The 22057-nt window shown below is 42.0% G+C and overlaps 1 long non-coding RNA gene across 1 annotated transcript in view; it reads right to left on the reverse strand.

The window, feature by feature from the left end:
• Positions 1-4918: 4918 nt before the first annotated feature.
• Positions 4919-22057, reverse strand: part of LOC136562619 (uncharacterized) — a 51781-nt gene continuing 34642 nt past the window's right edge. The window contains exon 5 of the long non-coding RNA XR_010784535.1: positions 4919-7524. This is a non-coding gene — a long non-coding RNA (uncharacterized lncRNA). The remainder of the gene's footprint in view (positions 7525-22057) is intronic.

Raw genomic sequence — 22057 nt, forward strand, 5'->3', positions numbered from 1 at the left:
CACAGGTGCTGACTCTTACACCAAACCAAACCCAGCTGTAAGGAGACTTAGGGAAGTGAGAACTCTGCCGCTGGGAGGAGAAACCCTGCAGGACCAAGACTCCTGATTTGTGGAGGCTGGTAAGTAAATTGCTTGCTTTTTATAGTTACCAGGTTTTTTGAAATTAATATAAATTTTCACCAAATGAAAGTTTTGTTTTCACTTGAATTGGTCTTGAATTCTTCAAAGCAACCTCCCAAGCCAGAGTATTTCTTTTTTGCTGCTTGAAGACAGGCAGCATCAGACTCTTCAGGATAGGGGTTGGTCACTCTGATAATCTTTGTCAGCAATATTACCTCTGTGCCTAAAGAGTCACTGCAGTTCTGAGGGTACAAATAGAGCTTTTCCCACTCCAGGACAAACCCAGTAAGGAGGATCATGGACACAGCAAAAACACTGGCTAAATTTACTGTACCATTTGTGAAGGCACAGCTATTTGAAATGCAATTGCCAATGTTGTGTGTTGACAGGATGTGATATCTTAATGAAAATAATAATATTGTTTGCTCATCTGGTACCAGCTTGATTCCCAAAGGAAAAGCCTCTCAGCCTTCACACGTGGAAGTGCTTTTCCAGCTGAACTGCTGCAGCAGCCAGTGCAGCATGAGGAAGTGAAGTGTCTGTGGAGTTCATGGGCTGGTGAGGAGGCAGGGCCAATTTGCCAAGGCTGGAATCACTGACAGGCTGAGTGACCCATGGCCAGGCTGTCACCTCACTTTACATCACACTCTGCAGCACAGCCCAGCAGAACAGAACCTGGGAAAAATGACTCCAGCAGGAGATTGCAGGGTTTTCAAGGTTACAGTGCTGGGTTGTCATTTCCTAGATCAATTCCAGTGGCCTCTTGCTGGCACCTATTGATAAGGCAGAGGGCAGCCTCTTGCTTTGCCATCACTCAGAATTAAATTCCCCTACATTCACCAGTGGCTGTGTCTTGGTCTAAACCAGATGCACAGAAATCAAAGCTCCCCATGCCCTCCCTGTGTTCACAGGGCTGCTTTCACCTGCAGTGCCTGGCTCAGGGCAGCCCAGCCAGCTGGCACGAGTGGAGAGGCTCAAATGTTAGCCAAAGGACAGCAAAATTATTTATTTTAAACAAGAAAATAAAGCAGGACATTTAACTAGCTCAGTATGGCAGCTGCAGCTGAGGGGGAGAACAGACAACAACCCAAATGTTTATTGTATGGGTTTTGTACCCCATAAAGGTAGCAAGGGGAAATCATTAAAGGATCATTTGCTCAGTCTCAGGGAAGGATTGATTTCCAGGGAGGCAGTGCAGTGCACCCCAAAACCTGAGATTGACTCATTTCCCAGTGTGGTTCCCAGCCAGGAATCTCCACTGCCCTGTGCTCAGGCATTCTGGAAAGGCTGAAGGGTGAGGGAGATAACATCAGCTGCTGCAAATGGGCCTGGTGATTTCTGACTTGGGTTTTATTAGGAATTTGAAGGTGACATCCCTTCCTGATGAACACATCCCCAGCCCATTAGTGTCAGCCAGAGTTATGCTCACATGGCACAAGGAGCTGATCCCTTCCGTGTGTCTGTCCAGGCTCTGACACGCAGCCCCAGTCCTGGGCCTGACTCAAACAATGACAGCTTAATGAGGGTTTACTCTGTGCTCCATGGCTCTATAAAAGTAATTTTTAAATAGCATAATGGAATAATATTTACTCGACAGCCTCTGCATTGTTTATTCCCCAGTGTCTATCTTGCAGTCTTGAAAGATGGAAATAAATATTTACTCACTCTTCATTCATGCAGTTTATTCTATGTGGAACTGCAGCCAGCCCTATTCATCCTATTGCCTTTCAGATGAATGCTATAAAGAGAAGAAATTAATTGTAGTTAAACTTAGGTATGTGATAAAAAGGACAAAAAAGTTTGTGCTGGCTCCTGTGTGCATTTTACTGCACATGCCCCATCCCCTCGGCCAGTGTGGGGGGAGTGTGTGCCTGTAAAAATAACATTGCCTCCAGCTCATTGCTGTCCACTGACACAGCCTCTCTGCAAAAACTTTTGATGAATAGTCAGCATCTAATTCCTCGGTAATAAAAAACCCTAAGTTGCTTGCAATCATTATTCCAAATGGAAAAATTAATTGTAAATAACTGGAAGTCAATTAAGGCTGGGTTCTGCCGGGTAATGCAAATCTTTTATAGTTTTGTTTCAGTTAACTGCCTCATTAATGATTTATAGATGTGTATACAGCTGTGGGAACCATAGCATTATCTAATGCACTCAGAGAATAATTACATATGAAAAGAACTACGTGGCTCAAGGGAAAAACTCAGAAATTACTTACTGCCTTAACTTCAACCATATTAAGATGCAAAGCATTTAGAAACCAACTGTGATGTTTTATCATATTCTCGAGGTTTCATATTCTTTTTAAAAAGGGAAAACTAATTCTTTCTAAAAAAATATTTGTACATTTCAGTATTACACAGTGCACAAAAATCAAGATGTCTCAGCTGACAACGTCAGCATTTATTTATTATTTAAAAGCCTAAGTTATAAAACACTCCCATTCCCTTTGTGCATCTGCTATACAGGAATAAAAGACATTTCTCCAGTTAAACAATTCATGGGCATATGCATCTATCTCCCTGAATTACACAGAGCCAGAAGTAATTTTGGGAAGTCTTCCTTCAGGAGTCATTTTCCTGAATATACAAATACACTGGTACTTTTTCTTTGATGATGCTAATTTTGGAAGTTTGAGGAGTTTTTTTGTAAAATACTGTTTTCCCTCCTGAATAGGGCAGTGAAGCTGAAGTTTGCACCATTTGGTACTTATTTCTAATAGATTTTAATCCAGTGATAAACTGCTGCAGGATATTTAGAAGCACCATAGAAGATATTTTGCTTTCAAGTCTGCTTTTCTTTTCATTCTGAGGGCAGTGAAGGGGCCAGGGTTTTTCTCCCCAAACCCAGACATTTGACCTGCAGGGCCTGCCCTGACATTTTCTGTGCAGTTTTCTCCAGAACAGAGCAGGTCCCCAGAGCTCCTGGCACATTTTCTGTGTCGGGGCAGAAAACCCAAATGTGTTCTGTGCCCCAGCTCTGCCTTCATCCTCAGCTGAACAGAGCCACCATGCCCTGGTTCTGTCCCCAAAGTGGCTCCAGGAATATTGGGGTGTTCCTGGCCAGCTGCTGCTGGTTTGAGCTGTCAGCCTGGAGCATCCCTGGAGCATCCTCACAGCCCCTCCTTGCCCATCCCTGAACCTCCCAGAACCTCCCAGAATATTCTTCCTCTCTTCCTCCCCCATCTTCTTCAGGCCTCTGCCCCCAGCTCTTGCCTCCAGCCCCGTGCTGTTCTTTGTTTGCTCACTCAGGTGGGATGGATCTGTCTGTGCTCCTTCCCACGTGTCCTGTGATTTAGGGCCTTTTTGGCCACACATTTGGCAATATTAAAACCCTGGCCCAGTTGTCTGTTGGAACTATACAAGGCCAGAGGGAGGCAAATAAAATTTTTTATTTTGTCTGCAGATGTTCAGCCTCTGACATAAAACCTGTAACTATCCTGTACCACCCTCTTCATTTCCCAAATCACGTCAGCACCTTCCACCAGGTAGGAAAGAAAAACACCCAGCCTGATGTCCTTCAGTGGGGAAAGGACACCAGGCACTCATTCCAGGTTTTCCCAGTGCCACCAACCACCTGCAGCTGCTGGCCAGCTGGCTGTGGGATGAAACGGAGCCCAGAGTGCTCAGGGTCCTGCTTGCTGTGCTGGAGAGCTGCTTCCAGGGAGAGGGAGGCTCAGGTGAACATTCACAAGTGTTTGCTGTGCAGAACATTCATGGTGGGTTCTGCTCCTTCATGCCTGTTAAAAACGGTTTTAGGTGTTTGTGATTCTGCTTGGCACTGAAGGAAATTGTTGACTCTAGATTGTATTGACTGATGGAATAATCCGGGGTGATGAGGTCCCAGGAAGTCATTTGTTCCCACCTCAAAGACTTCTGTGACCGTGTGTGAAGTGGAAGTGAAGGCAACAGCATGGGAATAAGGTTTTTGGAGGGTTTATTGCCAGATAATAAACAAATAGACAATTGAAATTGTCATAAAAGATTTGTAACTCTACAGTGGTGTAATGAAACATTATCATTATCTACAAGGACAAATTAAGGGCTGCAAATCAAGTATCAGCTAACATTAGAAAAATGTACTTTTAATTCTAAGCTTTTGAGGCTGTACAGCATAACCTGCATAAGGAACAGCTAAATTAATCAAGATTGAGCTGTCTAGGGTGATTAAACACACAGATACAACCTTTGGCTTGTGTCATCCTCATAGGTGTCCTTAAGGAGTTGTAGGCACAGAGGTACATGGCTTTAATGGCACCTGAATGTGCCTTGGAATATTCTTGTGGAGGGTCTGGGCTTGACACCTTTTTGTTCAACACAGTCTGGCCATTCTTGCCTTCTGCTGTCTCTGTTTTTATGTTTTATTTCAGTGCAACCACCACAGGTCAGTCCATCAAGTCTTCCTGAACAGTAGCCAGTAGTTCTTATGGCCATTTCTTACTTGCTTTTGGAACATTTCAAAAAAATAGTTAAGATATTTGGCAAACCATCTCCTAATTAGCAAAAATGTTCAGTAATTTCTCTTGTTTGACTGCAGTTTATCACACTGTGAGCTGGAAAGATTTTAAGGCATTCTCAGTCCTGGTTTTAATGTTCTTTATAATCAAAAGGGTAAAATGAAGGCACATTGAGTACTCACCAGGATGAGTATGGTGGGAGGCAGGCAGAAAAGACCTGCCAGCTCTCACCATGCCTCTGTCAGAGCTCAGAGTGCCATAAAGAGTCTCCCTCAGAGACAAAACCAATAATTTGCATCTCAGATCCTCTGCCCCTGAGAGAAAAATGGGATCACGAAATGAGAAAGTGGAAGAAACATTTTATTGTGAATTCCTTTGCCATCTGAAATGCAGCTTGGGGATGGGATTGCTGCACTCAGGGACTCTGCCATCCTTTCCTTCCTCAGTCCCACACTCAGGCTGGAGATCTGCCATGAGAATGAACCAAAACCATTGTGGTGGCACAGGGGACAGGAGAGGGATGGGAGGCACAGGAGGCCTCTGGGGACTCCCCATCCACCAGTGGAGATCCCAGGTTCTCAAGGTGACAAACTCACTCACTCCTTCAGCAAGCACAGCACAGTTCCTCTTCTGTTTCCCCCCAGTCAGATAAATTCTCATAACCAAAAACCACGGCCAAGGAAGCATTTATTTTGTTTCCATATGACATTCTCCATCTGAAAGATTCGTAAATCAGACCCAAAAGTCATTCACAGCAGGTTGAAATCTGATGTTACAAAGATTTAATCTGGGAAAAAAAAAAAAATAAACCCACCCTGAAATAAATTCTGCTCTATTAGATTTACTAAGAGTCCAATTATGCTTTTCCATTTTGTACAATTCTTATGGAAGGCAGGGGAAGTGATGCATATTTATCAGTGTGGTGTTACTCTTTATTCTGCCTGTATGCCTTTGGCAGTGACTTCAGAAGATAAATGCTGAACTCCCCAGCTGATAACTCAGGAGCTTTGCTCTGAGCTCCAGGTGCCCTGGAGGAGAGCAGCCCCAGTGATCATTTCTCCTCCTGGATCAGAATTTTGAAGTGTTCCAGCTGGATCAGTGTTTGAGAAAGAATTGTTCCCCCTCATTCCTCATGCCTTGTGCTGTCCCTCCCCTGGGGAGCGGAGTTTGTAGGAACTGTGAGCCCTGGGCCCTCCTGTGGGGTTTGCAAACATCCAGGCACACGATGGAGACCCAGAGGCCACTCCTAAACAGCTCTGCCTTAAAAAAAACAACATTTACCCACTTCTAACTGAAGAAAAGAGTGCAAAATGAGGCTGTGGAAACTCTGTATACCAAAATACATATTTTCTATTTTGTACATGAGAATTAAGACTGAGTCTTAATTAAAATTAGCAGTGAATAATACATATTCACTTGGATAGTTTATTATTTCCTCACTGGATGTGTTTTTCTCACATCCTTATGCATTCATGCACATTTTGTGGACTGTAAATGTGATTAGCCCATCAAGTTATATTTAGGGCATTTTGAAATTGGCCACTTGTACCTGTGTGCCACACATCTCATCACTGCCCCTGGAATCTCATAAAATCAGAGAAATACTGAGAACTTCATCAGCATTGTGACCTCATTTGAAGAGCACCTAAACATGCACTTACTTTTATTGTTTAGCTATATACAATCAAACTTTACATGTGATAGCTAATTTTAAAAACAATGTATGCAATTTCATGTTCCTGTGGGTGGTGAAATAAGTGTTATTTTGTCCTTACAGCTGTTGCTGTCTCTCAACATAATAATGCACAAATCAGTAGCAGAAAGACAACATTTCATAGTCCTTACTTATGCTATAAAGGTGATGCATATAAACTTTATAGTTGGTACTGGTATAAAAAGTGCTGGTATAGTCTGAGTGCATCAAACTATAAAGTCAAAACAGAAAGTACCAGGATGAAATAATTTTGGACAGCTGGGAAGACTTTGATGCTATAAATTGTAAAAAAATTAGCAATGCCAAGTTTTCATGTGGACTCTAATAGGGTCTGAAATGTCACAATTAACAAATTTTCATAGCAAAGAAGGGAAGTATTGCAAGTTTGAGCCCTGATCTTGTCTGATTTAAAGGAAGGGTGCCCAGCCCAGATCTGAGCCCTGCCTTTATCCCCCAAACCTCACCCATTCTGTGGGACAGGGCCATGAATGAACCCCTAAACAGGGGGGGTGTGGGGGCACAGAGGGACTCCCAGGAAAGATCCACCCAATTCCCACCTCCAGGTGGGGACAGGGATGTCCAACAGAGATTCAAGAGGCTTGTGCAGTGCAGTCTGTGAACCCATGGAGAGCTGGCATTTCAGCAGCTCCAAATGCAGTCTCACCCTGTGCCCAGAGCCCTCCCAGCTGAGCAGTGCCACCAACTCATGATCCACCTGGAGGGGGACAGAAACCACGAAATTCCACAGTCTCCTGGGGCTTGCTGGTTTAGGAGGGTGGGGAACCCTCTGCATGGACAGTTGGTGAAATCTCCTTCTCACTCTTGGCCAATAAAAGCTGAAATCCCTGCACTGGCCAGGGAAATGATGGACGCAGTTTGAATTCCACAGGAGGGTCTCTCACTCTCTGCCCTTCATTTTGTGCAGAAGTGAAGAGAGTCTGTGGGTGCCCCAAAATCCTCAGCAGGTGCAAAGAGAGGGTGGCAACAGTCAGGGACAGCCAGGAATGACAGGAGTGCAGGTCCAGGGTGATTTTAGGGTTTCACTGGTAATGTTTCTCTGAATTTAGGTGAATTTTGGTGTCCTGCAGGCTCCAGACAGAGTTTATGGAAAGGGAAGGGTGAGGCTTGTGTGGGTAGAACATTCCAAGCACGGCTGTGTCTCCATCCAGGCATTCCAGGAAGAATTCCTCATGCTGCTGAATTCAGGAGCCTCCCAGGGCACAGAGACTGGCTGGAAAAAAATGGATAAAGATATTTTTAAAAAAATCCCCCTGGGACCATCTCCCATATTTAATAAGGAAAAGCACCTTCTGTGCAGCCAATAAAAGTTGAGTCTCTCATGAAGATTTATACCATATTACACACCGAAATTCAATGTACAATGATACCCTTGTGTATACAGTTGTCAGAATAATAATCTTTGTCTGTCTGATCAACTTATATTTTATGCCAACAACACAGCATTTAATATTATACAGTTTCAGAGGAAGAAAATAAATTTATTCATGTAACAACTTGCCCAGTAGCTTAAACAGATAAAGTGAAAAAAAAAATAGCTTGGAATTTTTACATTAACTTGTGATCCACAATACAGATTTCTATACAATTTCAGCAATTTTATGCAGCAAGAAAAACTATGATTCTTAATCTAGTTTCTGAAATTGTCTCACTATTTTATACTGCCTTGAGGAATAATGCAGTTGGATCTGACTGCTGCAGTTTGCTTTTGGCATCCTCCTGAAACGAGGAGCCTAAAAATACCAATGGTAACCAACAGCTTCTTTCTACATTCTGCATTGTCACATTCTGTGCTGTATTCTTAGGCTTTGTGCCTCAAAATATACATCCAGAAACACTTATAGGGAAGTTATGGATGGACTCCCCCACAACCAAAGCACTCCTTGAGAGAAATCAGTGGAGTCTTCCCACGGCTGGGGCTGCTTCCAAATGATGCAAAGCTCAGCCAGATAAGGAAAACTTCAGCAATATAGAAAATCTCAGTTTTGTATGTAGATCCATTAAATCTATTCTCCTAGCAGCCTGTGCAGAAAACTGACAGACTTTGAATGATTTATTGGTATCTTTTTAAAGGCATCTACTTTTTACCTTACATTAATTTTTCTTTATATAACAATACCTGACCAAAAAAGGGAACCTGGTGACATGCCACCCCCTCCCAACCCCCCCAAAAAAAGCTAATGGAAAGATTGGACAGAGGATTGGGAAGAGAAATCAAAGAGGATGGTTAGAGATGTGTCTGTGCCCCAAGATGCACCCTAAGAACAAAAGCTGCACACCCAGAAAAGAAAGGGGTGCCCTAGCCTTAGGGCAGAGCAGTTAAACCTCACCTAAAGTTAATATTTAGTTAATATAAAGTTATTATTGGTGAGGCCCTGGCACAGGTGCCCAGAGCAGCTGTGGCTGCCCCTGGGTCCCTGGCAGTGCCCAGGGCCAGGCTGGACAGGGCTGGGAGCACCTGGGACAGTGGGAGGTGTCCCTGCCATGGCAGGGGTGGGATGGGATGAGCTTTCAGTTCCTTCCAACCCAAACCATTCTGGGATTCTCTGATTGCAGAGGAAAAGTAAAATTCTTGTGAGAGTGTAACAAAATGGGCAGAGTTCTCCATTTTTATCAAAACCTCCAAATCCCCTGGCTGGGCTGTGATGCTTTCAGGGAAGCATTGCCTGATAACCCATTGGTGACTATCATTGAAACTTTTCCAAAATTGTGTATTGTTGCACCAAGACACAATTGAATTGCTGTTTCCTCATAACAGGATGTGCTCTGAGGGCCTGAGGAACGTGCCTGACTCCAAAATACACACACACACACACACACACGTGCTGAGCCCCACACACACACAGCTCCTGCGTGGGAAGGAGCCCCGGGACGTGCTGGCCAGGGGTTGGACATTTCTTTTGCAATCAAAGAGAGGAAGCAGCCATCCACTGTCATCTTAATTATCAGAATATTTCTATTTAGGCAGCTGTGGACCAGTTTATGGGTGAGAACTTTAATGCCAAGTTCATTTATGTGGAATAAAATACACACATGTAAGAACAGAATTAGGTAGACGTGACAGAGATGCACATGAGAAAAATACATGAGAAAAATACACCTTCACTACAGAAAAAAAAAAAAAAGCTAAAGGAGAACACAGATTAAATCCAGCTTTGAGATTTATAGGAATTGGTTTGCATAGAGCACATTTGGAGCACTTTGATCAGATTAACTCCTCTGTATAAAAGCAAACCAACACTTCCAACCTACATCATATTGCCCCAGGAGAAAAACAAAAAAAAAGTCAGTTACAAATGAGCTGTCCCCCAAAATAACTCAGGCCTTTGTGGACTGATAGTCTGAAACTGCTCCAGAGAGGTGAGAAAAGGCAAAAGAAAATCAAAACATCAGAAAAGGGAATTGGCTAAAAGCACAAGAGAGCTCTTGCACAGGGCCAGCTGAGCAGGGAGGCTCTGCTGACTGACACCAGCTGGGCAGGTCTGGACGGCCTGGAAACTCAGACTTTGGGAATATATTCAGTGATTCATGGCACTGTCTGAGAATTAAAAGCCTGGAGCCCAAAAATAGAAGTTATCTATTTTTACTGGCAAAAGGAATCACCAGAAATCTCCCAAATGAGATGCACGTGGTAAAATCAAAACACTTTGAACCTGGAGAGGTTTTATTTGTAACTCAGTCAAATGCACTTTGAAAATTGCTCAGTGGTATATTAACACCAGATTAATTGCTGTTAAAATAGGATTATCACTCACAGTATTGTACAGACAAAATTTGAAGTAAAAATTAAGAGTAATTAATTATAATTCTAATAAAAATAATAGATTCTTAACTGAAATACAGTTTTCATCCCTCAACAGCTATCATTACCAGAATATACTTTTGCTTGGAAGTAGCTCAGTTAAACTAACTTTAGAAAAAAGCAGATTTTTCTTTGTTCATTTCAAAAGTATTCTGCACATTCTAATGATCCCTTTAGAATGTTTCATCCCCTCCAATTACCTTCCAAATACATCCTGAGCAGGGATACTGTGACACGAATATCTCTGCGCTGCAAATGCACTGCTCGGGAATGTTTGTGCTCGTTTAACCAGGCACATTAAATTGAGCTGCACAGATTTGTGTCATGTATTCCCCTCAGATGGCTCCAGAATGCTGGAGCCACAGGAACAGATCACCTGCCACTCTTGGGCCCAGTCCTGCTCCTGGGGAAGTGGAATATTTCATATTTATTCAAATAGCCAGGCCTTGCTGTACATAGGCAAGAGACTCAGCAAACAAAAGTTGCTCTTTGTTTGTATTTGGACATTGGCTTTTGCAGTCACATTATTTATCTTCATTAGTCTGAACATTTTTTGTCATACACCTGGGGATGGTGGATTTCAAAACAGTCAAATTTTGTAGCTGATGGAAAAGAAAATTTCCTTCTTTTCTCAATAGAGATGCATCTTAGGTTAAGCTGTGTAAACAAAGTTTTTCTGAGAGATTCCTTTACCCACTGGGAAAATTCTGGAAGGTACCACATTAAATATTCCAGCAGCTCAGACCTCATAGAGAGCCTTATTTTCTAATGTAATGAATTTCACCTGTTTTTCTTTTCATTTACCAATTTGCTTATCCCAGCAGTGGAGAATGAAAAGCTAGTTATACAAAACATATAGATTTTATATTTAATGAAGCAAAATGAAGTGGGTAAAAAACAGCTCCATAAAATATTTTTGCAGGGCTTTTTTGCTTTGAAAGAAAACAGGTATCCCTGTTCCCTATCAATCTTTTTTGATGCATTCTGTTCAGGGTGGCCAGCAAACTGATAAGATTGTTCCTTCAGATTTCAAAATTACTGAATCTCATTTATCTCATGCACTGCTGAGAAAACAATCTCAAATCGTTGGTTCTACTGATGAAACTTCCTTAGCAACACAAGGGCTCCAGAATTATTTTTCAGACCTTGTCAATGCTTCCTGTGAGGTTTCCGTCACTGTCAGCATCCAACACCTCGCAGATGAGCAGGGAAAAAAACCCAGCCAGCCCAGAACGCTGTGATGAATTAATAGAAGGCAAATTAATGGATTAAATGGAATTAGTAGGAGTGATGATAAATCTAAAATTCCCTAGCAATAGTCCAGTGAATTGTGTTTTAGATTTGTGAAGTGTTTTATCATGCAGATGAGAATCCATAGAGAAGGGCCTGTGTCCCAGGGGGGTCAGAGAAATTCAGGAAGGCTGAACACTTGGTCCAAGGAATTTCTTTGGGACTGCACCCCAGGAACCAAGGCAGGAGAGCCCTCAGTGCCTTGACTGCCACAGCCTTGATGTTGGACAGGACTGCCCAGCAGGAATCCTGCTTTCCTGAATCCTACAGGCTGCTCTCTCTGCCTTGCTGGCACTTCAAATAGGACTTTTCAGCCATAATCTCTCATGGTAAATGATATTTAGGCCCCAGTTTAAACCTTCACCACCTTCACTTTATACTGACTGAGTTTCCAGTGTGCAGCCAGTCCCTTACACCAGATCTCAACAGCTGTAAAGTGTCAGCAGTGCAGGATTTGGCTTTTAATGTAACTGCAACAAATGAAAATGACTTTATTTCAGGTATCTCCACTCTCAGGTTAGAGGGCGCTTTCTGCTGTGAAGATTTTTTCCTTCCTGACACAAACGTTCACCCCAGTTCTCAAATTCACCAGCGCTCATCTGACACTTCACAAGTTGCCAAATGTCTGCTCAAACACTGAAAAACCCGGTTTCTGCAGAGTTCTAAGCTAAGTGTTAGAGAGAAGGCTGGAAACCAGTGAGAATGTGTCTATCCAGGGCCGAGCAGGGCCACTGAACATTAACCCTTTGCTGACTGCTCTGGGTGTTGTCTGCCCTTGGCTCAGTCCCTGCTGCCAGGGAACAGCTTCCCCTTCCAGCTTGCTCACGCCCTGACTTCTCTTTTTACTTTTTTTCCTTCAAATTCCTCATCATTATTTTAAAGCTGCTCTGATCCATCACCTGCTTTCCAGAGTGGCTGTGCTGCCCAGACTGAAGTGGTCAGGAAGGGAAAGAAATCCCTGCTGAGGCTGTCCAAGACAAACCATAATATTCTTAAACTATCTTATCACCTTTAAAGCTTCAACTCACTCCTTGCAGCACTTCAGTCTAAGAAAAGCTCCTTAAAATTTTAAGAATAGGTTAAGAACTCTTAAGAATAACTCAAGAATAGCTTCTTAACCTCCTTCTAAATGAGCTGTGTTCCCCTCTTGATCCATTCTGCAGTGATTTCAGACAGACAATTTAAAGCCAAGGAGATTAAATCAGTCAGAACAGAATGGTAGATAAGATTTCCAATGTTCAACACTGAAATATCTACTGCTCAAGAACAGAGTGGAGATATAGGCTGGTAACAAATGATACAAAATGAAGTTAAATGGCATCAGCATTGTTAGGATCAAGAGCTTTCTCCTAAAAGTAATAAAAAACTACATGGTCTACTCAGTGAAAAAAATGGAAAGATCAGGTAGTTTATGTGTTTATACAGGGTGATGTGTGTATCACTGAGTAGAGAAAATTCACTTTTCCCTCCTGCCCCATCCCATCCAAGGGTGACCTGAGGCAGTTCTGAGCAAACAACCTGCACTGCCTTCACCTTCAGCTCCAGGATTAGGAATTCCAGATGAATGAATGGATGTGACAAGAGAAACCCCTGTCACTGCTTGGATGGCCTCCAGCAATGTGACACAGGGAGCCTGTGCTCAGCACGGGAAGCTGTCCCAGCAGGTGGGACATTCTGCAATGCAAGTCCTCAGCAAAACAGGCTCAGGAGTATCCTCAACCCGTCCTCCACTTCCTAATCTGCATTTAAATGCCTGATTCAGAGATTCAAAGTCTGATTCACCATGGCAGCAGTGTTGGTCAAAGCAGTAGATGGTCATCTCTGCTCCTCTGACAGTTTATGTCTCCTGAACCACAGAGAAATGGCTGTGGTGAGGCAGGAACAGGGGAATAAATGGAATAAATGCCTACAGGCTGCACCAGGCTGTTCCACATTTACATTTCTGTTGTATCACAGACACACCTGGAGAACAGAAATATTCATTGGGAAAGATCCTCATGCACTGATCCCAGGCTCGGTCAGAAACAAATCCTCAAAGTTCAGCTGCACAAGATCCCTCTGGATAAAGGACACAAGAAGAAAGGATGCAGGCACACAGCTGGGGTGATTGGGAACGGGGCTGTGGCTGGGCCTCATCCCTGATGGGCTGGACCTGTGCAGGACAGGAGAGCAGCTTTGAGCCAGGGAGTGCTGAGCAATCCCAGAGGGCACAGGGGGCACTCAGGTGCAGGGCAAGAAGGGGGAAGGGTATAAAAGAGGAGGACATGCAGCAATAAAGGAGTCTTTGGTACATTACTTAGTGTGGGGGTTTTTTTGTAGGTTTGGTTTTGGTTTTTGTTTTGTTTGGTTTTGGGGTTTTTTATTCTTTTTTATCTTTCATTTTTTTTTCTTTCTTGACTGTAACAAAATGCCACCCTGGAGGTTGTTTGTTCCTGCACCCGAGGATGCTGTGATAAAATCATCTGTTTGAGGTAGGAGAATCTGCACAGAGCAAAATGTGCCTCAGAATGCAGAATTCTGTTCTGCAATGGTTTTCAACTGATAATTTGTCTCTGAAAGGCTGTAGGGGTATAGAAGTTGTAGATCAAATTAAGAACATGTTTACTAGATTATAAGTAATGGGATTGGTACAGTAGTTTTAGTGTTAGCAGTGAGTTGAGTTTGAGTCCATTTTAATTATGTAATAATGAATGTAGCCTATTTTTTATACATTGACTATAGCATTATCTGTAAACTCCATCAGCCTACTGGTATTCTTATGTTGTACACATTTTTTAAATACTCTTCTGAGACCCTCCCCTACTCCAGGGTGAATGGCAGGCAAAAATATCTCATGAATATATATATAGTCACATTATTATGTAGCATATCAGCTGTCCCCATAAATGTCATCTAACCATATTATACATAATATCCTGGAAAATCCTTTAAAAACTGTGTTACAGAATTGAGAGGTCTTGAACTCATCCAGAAAGATAAAATTATTGTAAATAGGGTCAGACTTCCACAGTTAAAACCTCTTGGAATAAAAGGAATATTGAAGAAAACAGGAAGAGTGAGAGGAAGCAAGACAGTTTGACAACCTTCCTTCCTCCTCCTAAATGCTCAGTAAATGCTATTTATTTATTTGAATAGTTATGAACTGTGGTACTGCTGCTGCCAAAGAGACAGAGCTTCTTCCCCATACATAATTTAAGCAATGAAACATGGGAAACAATGCATGAACGGTAAAATTTAATATTAAAAATGAAGCGTGGACCCCTGGTTATTATACTAGTCAAGTATTTATTTAAACTTAAGACAATTAAAATTATTGCCCTATATAAAATAAGGATTTTAAGTGACAAAGGAACTAACATTGAGCAGGCCAGTTTGTTGGCTGACAACCAGAAAAAATTAAATGCAAGAAAGTTCAGTGTGCAAAGGGATTTCTCACCAGAGAGAAGATGCACAGTATCACAAATTTCAACTTTAAAATATTTGGTATATTTCTGCATTACATAAGTAAAATCCCATACTCTACCATTCTGTACTATAAATACATTGCAAATAAATGTTTTATGGTGTTCCCTCCCTCATTTATACCTTTAAAAATCCACAGCTATGATTTATGCTTTTGAGGATGGCATAATAGAATTTGACATTTTCCAGCTGAGGTGTGGCCTAGTTCCAGCTCCATGCTTCATTACATTGTACTCCCTTTGAGAGGATGAGGAGAGTAAAAATAGCCAGGTTGTTAAAAATGTAAAAAGCATAAATGAATTCTCACCAGATGTGCTGTTCAATTGTCATTTTCATAAAATTATGGTTGTTAAACTTTTGCTTGCCATGACATGCTAGAAATCAATATGTGCTTTGAACAACATGTCTGGAGAGATCATTCCCTCCTCATTAACATCTCTCTTCTTTGGATTATCCCATAATTTAAATAAGAGGAGACTGCCAGGGTCCAGCCTCTGCCATGGACCACCAGAGCATCCCTGCAGGCACAAACTGGACAGAAAGGTTACAAAGATTGCAATGCTCAAGTTAGAAATGTGAACAGTTTAAAAGCTTTTAAAGCACTGTCTTTTTTGGCAAGGGACAAATGAGAGTGTAAACAACACATAAAATGTGTTTTCCTTGTCCTGCTGGATAGATTCAAGATGTTTTTATCTTAACATCAAAGCAGTTGGGTTTGGCATCAGGTAACAGAAATGCCTCACAATTCATTGAAATCTGCTTTGCTGAATGCTGGAAGTAGTGTTCAAGTATGGAGCCTATTTTAAGCCTGATCTCTCACTGTGAGATGAATTTAAAATAATTGAAGGAAGAAATGGGAATTATGCTGCTTTTACACTGTGTGGGCTCCTGCACACAGATGACTTGCTTGCTGAATGTCAGGAAGTTTGGGATGGAGATTTCTGATGTCTGAAGAAAAAGTGCTGTTCTTTGGTCAAAAAAGTTGTTACAAACAAGATAGCCAAGAAGAAAGATTTGTCAGCTTCCCTGTGAATGGCAAAAGGTTGAGTAGATTACTCAATATTTGTCAGGTTTGAGGTGATTGCCTGTCACTACACAAGAAGTGAATAATATTGACAGCTTTATAAGATCAAAATTCAAAGCCTGCAAGGATATGTGGCTGCATCACACAGAACTTTGCAAAGACCTTCTGTGTCAGGAACCTCAGTTGTGAGGAGTAGGAGGGTGCAGGCATCAGCAGGGGAGAGTCACAGGATGGTCCCTGGTCTGGGGTCACATTCCAGTTCTCCAGCCACATTACCCAGCCCTGTCTGAACACCTGAAGGTGCTCAGCAGCTCCAGCAAACAGCCTGAGGAATTCTCTGAGTGCTGAACTGACACCACAGCTTGTTCTGAGCCACTTCTGGGACATGTAACAGGAAGCTCTACACCTGTCACCCTAAACAGCTTAAAAAATAAATTATGGGATATTTTATTATTTTCCCTGCACTTCCTTGTTCATGCTCAGAAAATCCTTGGAAAGCTGACATTTATCAACAATCCCAGGTGGAATCCTGCTCTTAGATGCTCCAGGGAGAGTGGATGCAGCTTTAGGGGAAAAGCCTAGATCTCCTTTGGGGTCAGTGACCCCGTTCCTAATAGAAGGGGTTTCTGAATGGAGAGGGCACCTGAGCTGCTGCAAATGCAAAAGGGTGAAAACAGAATTACAGGGAGGGTCAGCAAACCCTCGACGGGAATCTGGGAAAAGTGGGCCTGAAGGGAAAGGGAACCAGGATTAAATACAGAAATATCAGCTGTGAATGGAAAGGGGAAGCAGAAACTGAAGGGGTAAACTGAGCTGCAGTTTAAGGAAGAGAATTGGGTGGAGATTGATTGAAATAAGAGGTCTGGTATCAGGAGAGGGCTTGGAAATACTCATCTGGATGGAAACCAGGTCAGATAAGAGGACAGTTAGAGAATGGTTTATAGACTGGGACAAGAGGCAAGTCTGGGGAGAAAAAAAAAAGAAAAAAACAAAGTAAAACATATTTAAATATACTCAGCAGAGGAATATGGCCACTCATTTGATATTTGTCTTCATTCCTTAACTTCCACCTAGAGATTTGGCAGGATCAGAAATAGAGATATTTTTATTTCTCATTTCATTTGGCTTCACCATGAATCTCGTCTAAGTATAGATGTCAATGGAAAAATTCAGATCTTTCTGCTAAAGTCATGACCGTTGTAAAACTAATGGAGTTAAGAATTGCAGAATAATATCTCACATCTGGAAATGCTCTGAGAGATTGAATAATTCATTAGAAGGTTCGAAAAACTTTAAAAATGGTGCAGGACAACTGCAATCTCAAAAGCAGTTTCCCTTTTGCCAACTCCATTCTGGACTCTGGGAGAAAGCCGGTCCAGGTTTTCCCTTTTGCTGAGTTCATTCCGGACTCCAGTGGGAATCCAGTCTGGGTTTTCCCTTTTGCTGACTCCATTCTGGACTCCTGGAGAAATCCAGTCCAGGTTTTCCCTTTGCCGACTCAATCCTGGACTCTGGGAGAAATCCGGTCTGGGTTTTCCCTTTTGCCAAGTCCATTCCAGACTCTAGCCAGACTCTGGTCCGTGTTTTCCTTTCCCCCGACTCCATTCCTGACTCTGGCCAGAATCTGGTCTGGGTTTTCATTTTTGCTGACTCCATTCCGGACTCTGGGGAAAATCCCATCCGGGTTTTCTGTTTTACCGAATCCATTCTAGACTCCAGCTGGAATCCGGCCCGGGTTTTCCCTTTTGCTGACTCCATTCCGGATTCAGGTTGAAATCCGGTCCGGGTTTTCCCTTTTGCCGACTCCGTTCCAGACTCCGGCCTGGCTCCGGTCCATGTTTTCCCAGCTCCCGAGCGCTTTCCATGCAGGGACAAAGCCAAACACAAACCAAAACACATCCCACAAATCTTGCTTTGGAAAATAATCCTGAAATAAAAATCATACTCTAAAATGGGAATTAAAGATTTCCTGGGAATGGCAAGGACCTCAGTAAAGATATTATAATGTGGCGTTTGATGTTCTAGAGGGATTTCAACAAGTTTTGCATGGTCAAATGCCATTAATAAGTTGGCTTTCTTCCAAGGCTGTGTGTGTCCCTCTCATCTGCCATGGTGCCCTCTCTGTAAGGGAACCTCACCTCACCTGCTCAGGCACATCTCAGCAATTTTAATTGCTTTTTCTGCTCGTTACCGTACCAAACAGGCTTAGGAAAATCTGAGTACCCTATAATGTAGATTATGGGGGTTAGGAGTAGAACAGGAAGGATTTTGGTGTTGTTGTAAGAGGATTACAGAGTGTGGTGGGGGGAGTGCCCCGTGGATGGATACTGATGGTGCTGAGAGGGGGGAACAGGAGACAATCAGTGGGACTGGGTTTGCAGGGAGCTGCTCAGGGAGAACCACTGCTGCCAGTATTGTCACTGCTGCAGGGCTCTGTAATGGATGGGCTTTATTCTCTAGCTCTGCTAACATTTGAATTAGAAATACATATTTACTGCTGCTTCCATTTGGGAAAGGATGTGCAGGCTTTGGTCAGAGCACGTTTGAGCCAGCCTGACTCACAGTTTTTAGCAGATGACCTTTAATTAGTGGGAAGATATTCTATCCATATCATATTCGTTCACTTGTCTTACTGGGCATTAGATGGCTGCTGTGAAGCATAAAGGATTTTTTTTTGTCCTAATCCCTGTGATGTGACATGATTAATGAGATGAAATTCCCATTTGGAGTTTCCTACCAATCAATAGGCAGATGGGCAGTAGTGGATGTCGAACAACAAGACAGCAGGAGTTGCTTAAGCTCTTGCTACTTTCATAGAGGAAAAAATATTTGGAGACATAATTTAAAGGAACAGATATTATCCATTGTTCACATTTCTCCCCTTCTTCAATACTTGTTTCTTTGTTTTTAGTGGTCATAGGTAAAAATGCCATCTTATATAAATAACATATTAAAGTTATAATAATAACATATAGTATAATATCACCATATAAATAACATATTACGCTAAAATAAGTATGCTGGAAAATCTTGTGGGTGTCACTTATGCCAGGTGGGTCTAACACTGCATTGGCATTGTAAAAACATTTGCAAAATTGTGGGTTTGATTTTTTTCGACATCCATGTTGATGTAAATATACTTACACACCAGAGAAGTCAACAGAATTACAAAACCTTAGATTGAAGCCCTTGTGAATATAAAATTAGACAAGGTTTTAAATGCTGAAATGAAAAATTAAATGCGTTTTGCATATCCTACAAAATACATCCTTTTTCACCAATTTCAACATTCCACTCGCTGACCACATAGTCTTTTATACCTAGGAATTAACATGTAAAATGTTAATTAATTAAGTTATAATCTATAGGTTATTCACAGCTATAAAAATTTTGAAGTTTATAAAATGGGTAAAAATCATGTCATTTTAAGTATTTACCAATTAAAACTTCCCTTTCTTGAAAGTAGAGTTTATTTATAAGTATGGATAAGTATTAGAAAAATATATTTATTCTATTATTCTATTATTATATTTATTATATTATATACAATTATACCTTTATATGTCCCAAGATTTTAAAAAAATTACCATAATGCATAAAAGGAAATGATAACCTAAAAGGCAAAATATGGCAGACTGGTGGATCGCTGCCAAGAAGATTAAATCTGAGGAAATAATGCAAATTTCCAAACAGAAGTAGCAACAGGTTTCAGGAGACTTCTTTTATAGTCCTTGCGTTGATGCTCATTTTCTTTTGGGCAATAATTCCAATTTAATTCCTTTAACCAGAAGTATTCATATTTAGTTGTTTTGTATGTTTAAATGATTGATCTTGTATTTTCTTCTCATTACCTCGTTCTCCCTCCCTCTCACAGACAAAGATGCTCACAGAGTAAAATTCATAACACACTCTTCCTAATGAACAAACTCCCACCGAGCACCAAAGTGCTTAATGATGCTCAGCAGGCAGAGTTCTGCAGTTCCCCTATGTGAGCCAATGTATAATCACACCACAAGTTAAAACAAAGTTAAAACAATATTTAGGTTGCCAAGAGAAACACTGGAAATGTAAGGCGTGCTGCATTTAAATTTATCCAAACTTTAATTCTGTTCCTCTGTGTGTTCATCCACTGTAATTCGGTGGGGGGAGAAGCACACTGGATGAAGTATTTGTGATTATGAAATTAAAATCCCTTTGCAAGGCAGCCAAAGTAAATTTAGGCAAACTGTTTTTAATCAGCATTCAGTAGCTTGCAAAATACCCTGTTTCAAACAATTTTATTTGTGTAGTGCATACTGTATATATTGATCTTGTCTCCTTTTCCTTAGTAATGTCTACAGACCAAATTCTGCAATTAATCAGCTCTGCAATGAAGTTAAAAATTATTAAAAAAAAAGCCAACTCTTTTTGCCATGGCTGTTTATTAGGGGGTTCTTAAATTAGAGCTGGCACTTACAAACCCAGCTATCATGGCCCACTCAGGAGTGCTTTTAGGAATGCTGCTCAAGCATTCCATTTATTCTTGGGGTGATAAGGCAAGGAGATCCTTAGGCTGGGTGGTGGGAGGCCACTGCTTGCTCCCATCTGCTGGAAAGGCTCCAAAACCACCTGGATGTGGCAGCTGGGAACATGGTCGACAGTCAGACTCCATCTCTGGAGTCCTGCTTACACATTAATATAATTCTGTGGTTTTGAGACACTGCACGTGCACCTCATGTTCTCAGGCAATTCTGTCCTTCCCTGGCAGCTGGAGAACAGGTAAATGAGTGCACTGCTCTGGCTTTCTCTCAGATACATATCCTTGTTTTCACTGCCTGAGTGGGACCCTTGTTTGGTTTGATTGGTTCTAGGAGAAAAATCAAGAGTCCTACAAAAATTTGGCAAAAATCCCCTTTAATTCAGACCAATCCCTGTCCCTGCTATGGTGCCATGCCAGGGATTGTTGCCCTTATGGGGAAAACCAAGGGCTCACCCGTACCTACAGTGATTTAAAGGAAAATATATGGGATAATTCTATGGCTGCTGTGTTCAGAACATGGCATCTCCTCGTCTGTTCAGGGATGCTCCCAAAAGGCAGCTATGGAACAGCCCTGCCCCTTTTGGGCTGTGCCATTGGGGCAGGCGGGTATGGACAGGGCTAGGAACAGGAGAGTGCACCCAGCAGAGGAGCTGGTGCTTTGTTAGGGGTTAAGAGGTTGTTGGAGTGAATAAGCAGTGAATAAGGCACTGTAAGGGATTGAGTTGTGCAGAATTTATCACCCGGCCTTAGGGTCCCTTGGAATCTCTTAGCCAAGAGCAGCATTTCCAGTGGCTTCTTTGGAGTCTCGCCTCACGCTCGGGATTTTCTTCGTGAGAAGACAATAGCCATTAGTGTGTCAGTTTGGCAAAACAATTAAGCAGACTAAAACGATGTACTTACAAGTTTGATTTGTTTATAGTGAGGCTCACTCATAGGCATGCCTAATTATTCTGATTTTTTCTCTTCCCCTCAGTTTCTGATGCAATGCATGGCTGCAAATGTTTTGGCCCAGTTCTCTTCTCTAGATTCTTGACCATGGGTGACTATGCAGCAAGTTCTGCTGAGAAAGTGCACATTTAGAAAGTCTTGCCTCTTTATAAGCACTAGGGATCCTCTTTCCTGCTCTAAAAATGACTTCATTCAACTAAATGCTGCAAACTTTCTCTATTTCCCATTGATTTACTTAAAACACTGCGAGAACCACAGAGCTGAAGAACTGAATGTAGCAGGCGAGGAGGCTGTTTGGCTTCCCCAAGGAATGGCACATTCAATTATATATTGAGGGTCTGATTTCCTAAAAGGTTAAATTCAGGAAATACTGGGATTTCAGTCATCTTTGTATTTGACCACAGTGCGAAGCTGGATGGATTCCCAGAGCCAACAAATGCTTCTACTGCATTGACCACCCAACCTCCTAAAATGCCCCGTTAAAGGCCAGTGCTTATTATTTATCCAGTGCTCATTCTTTGTGCAGCCTCCAATTTTCACTGTGGCAAAGCAGACAAACCCCAGCACAGATAAACATTGGGTATTGATTTTGTTATTTATAGGGGGAGCTCGGGCTCAGTCCCCCCCCTGCTTCATGATCACTGCAACACCCAACAGAATATAAAGCTTAATTTCCACACTAGTGATTGTATAACAGGAAA

This window comes from Molothrus aeneus, chromosome 14 (genome assembly GCF_037042795.1).
Source record: "Molothrus aeneus isolate 106 chromosome 14, BPBGC_Maene_1.0, whole genome shotgun sequence".
NCBI lineage: Eukaryota > Metazoa > Chordata > Aves > Passeriformes > Icteridae > Molothrus > Molothrus aeneus.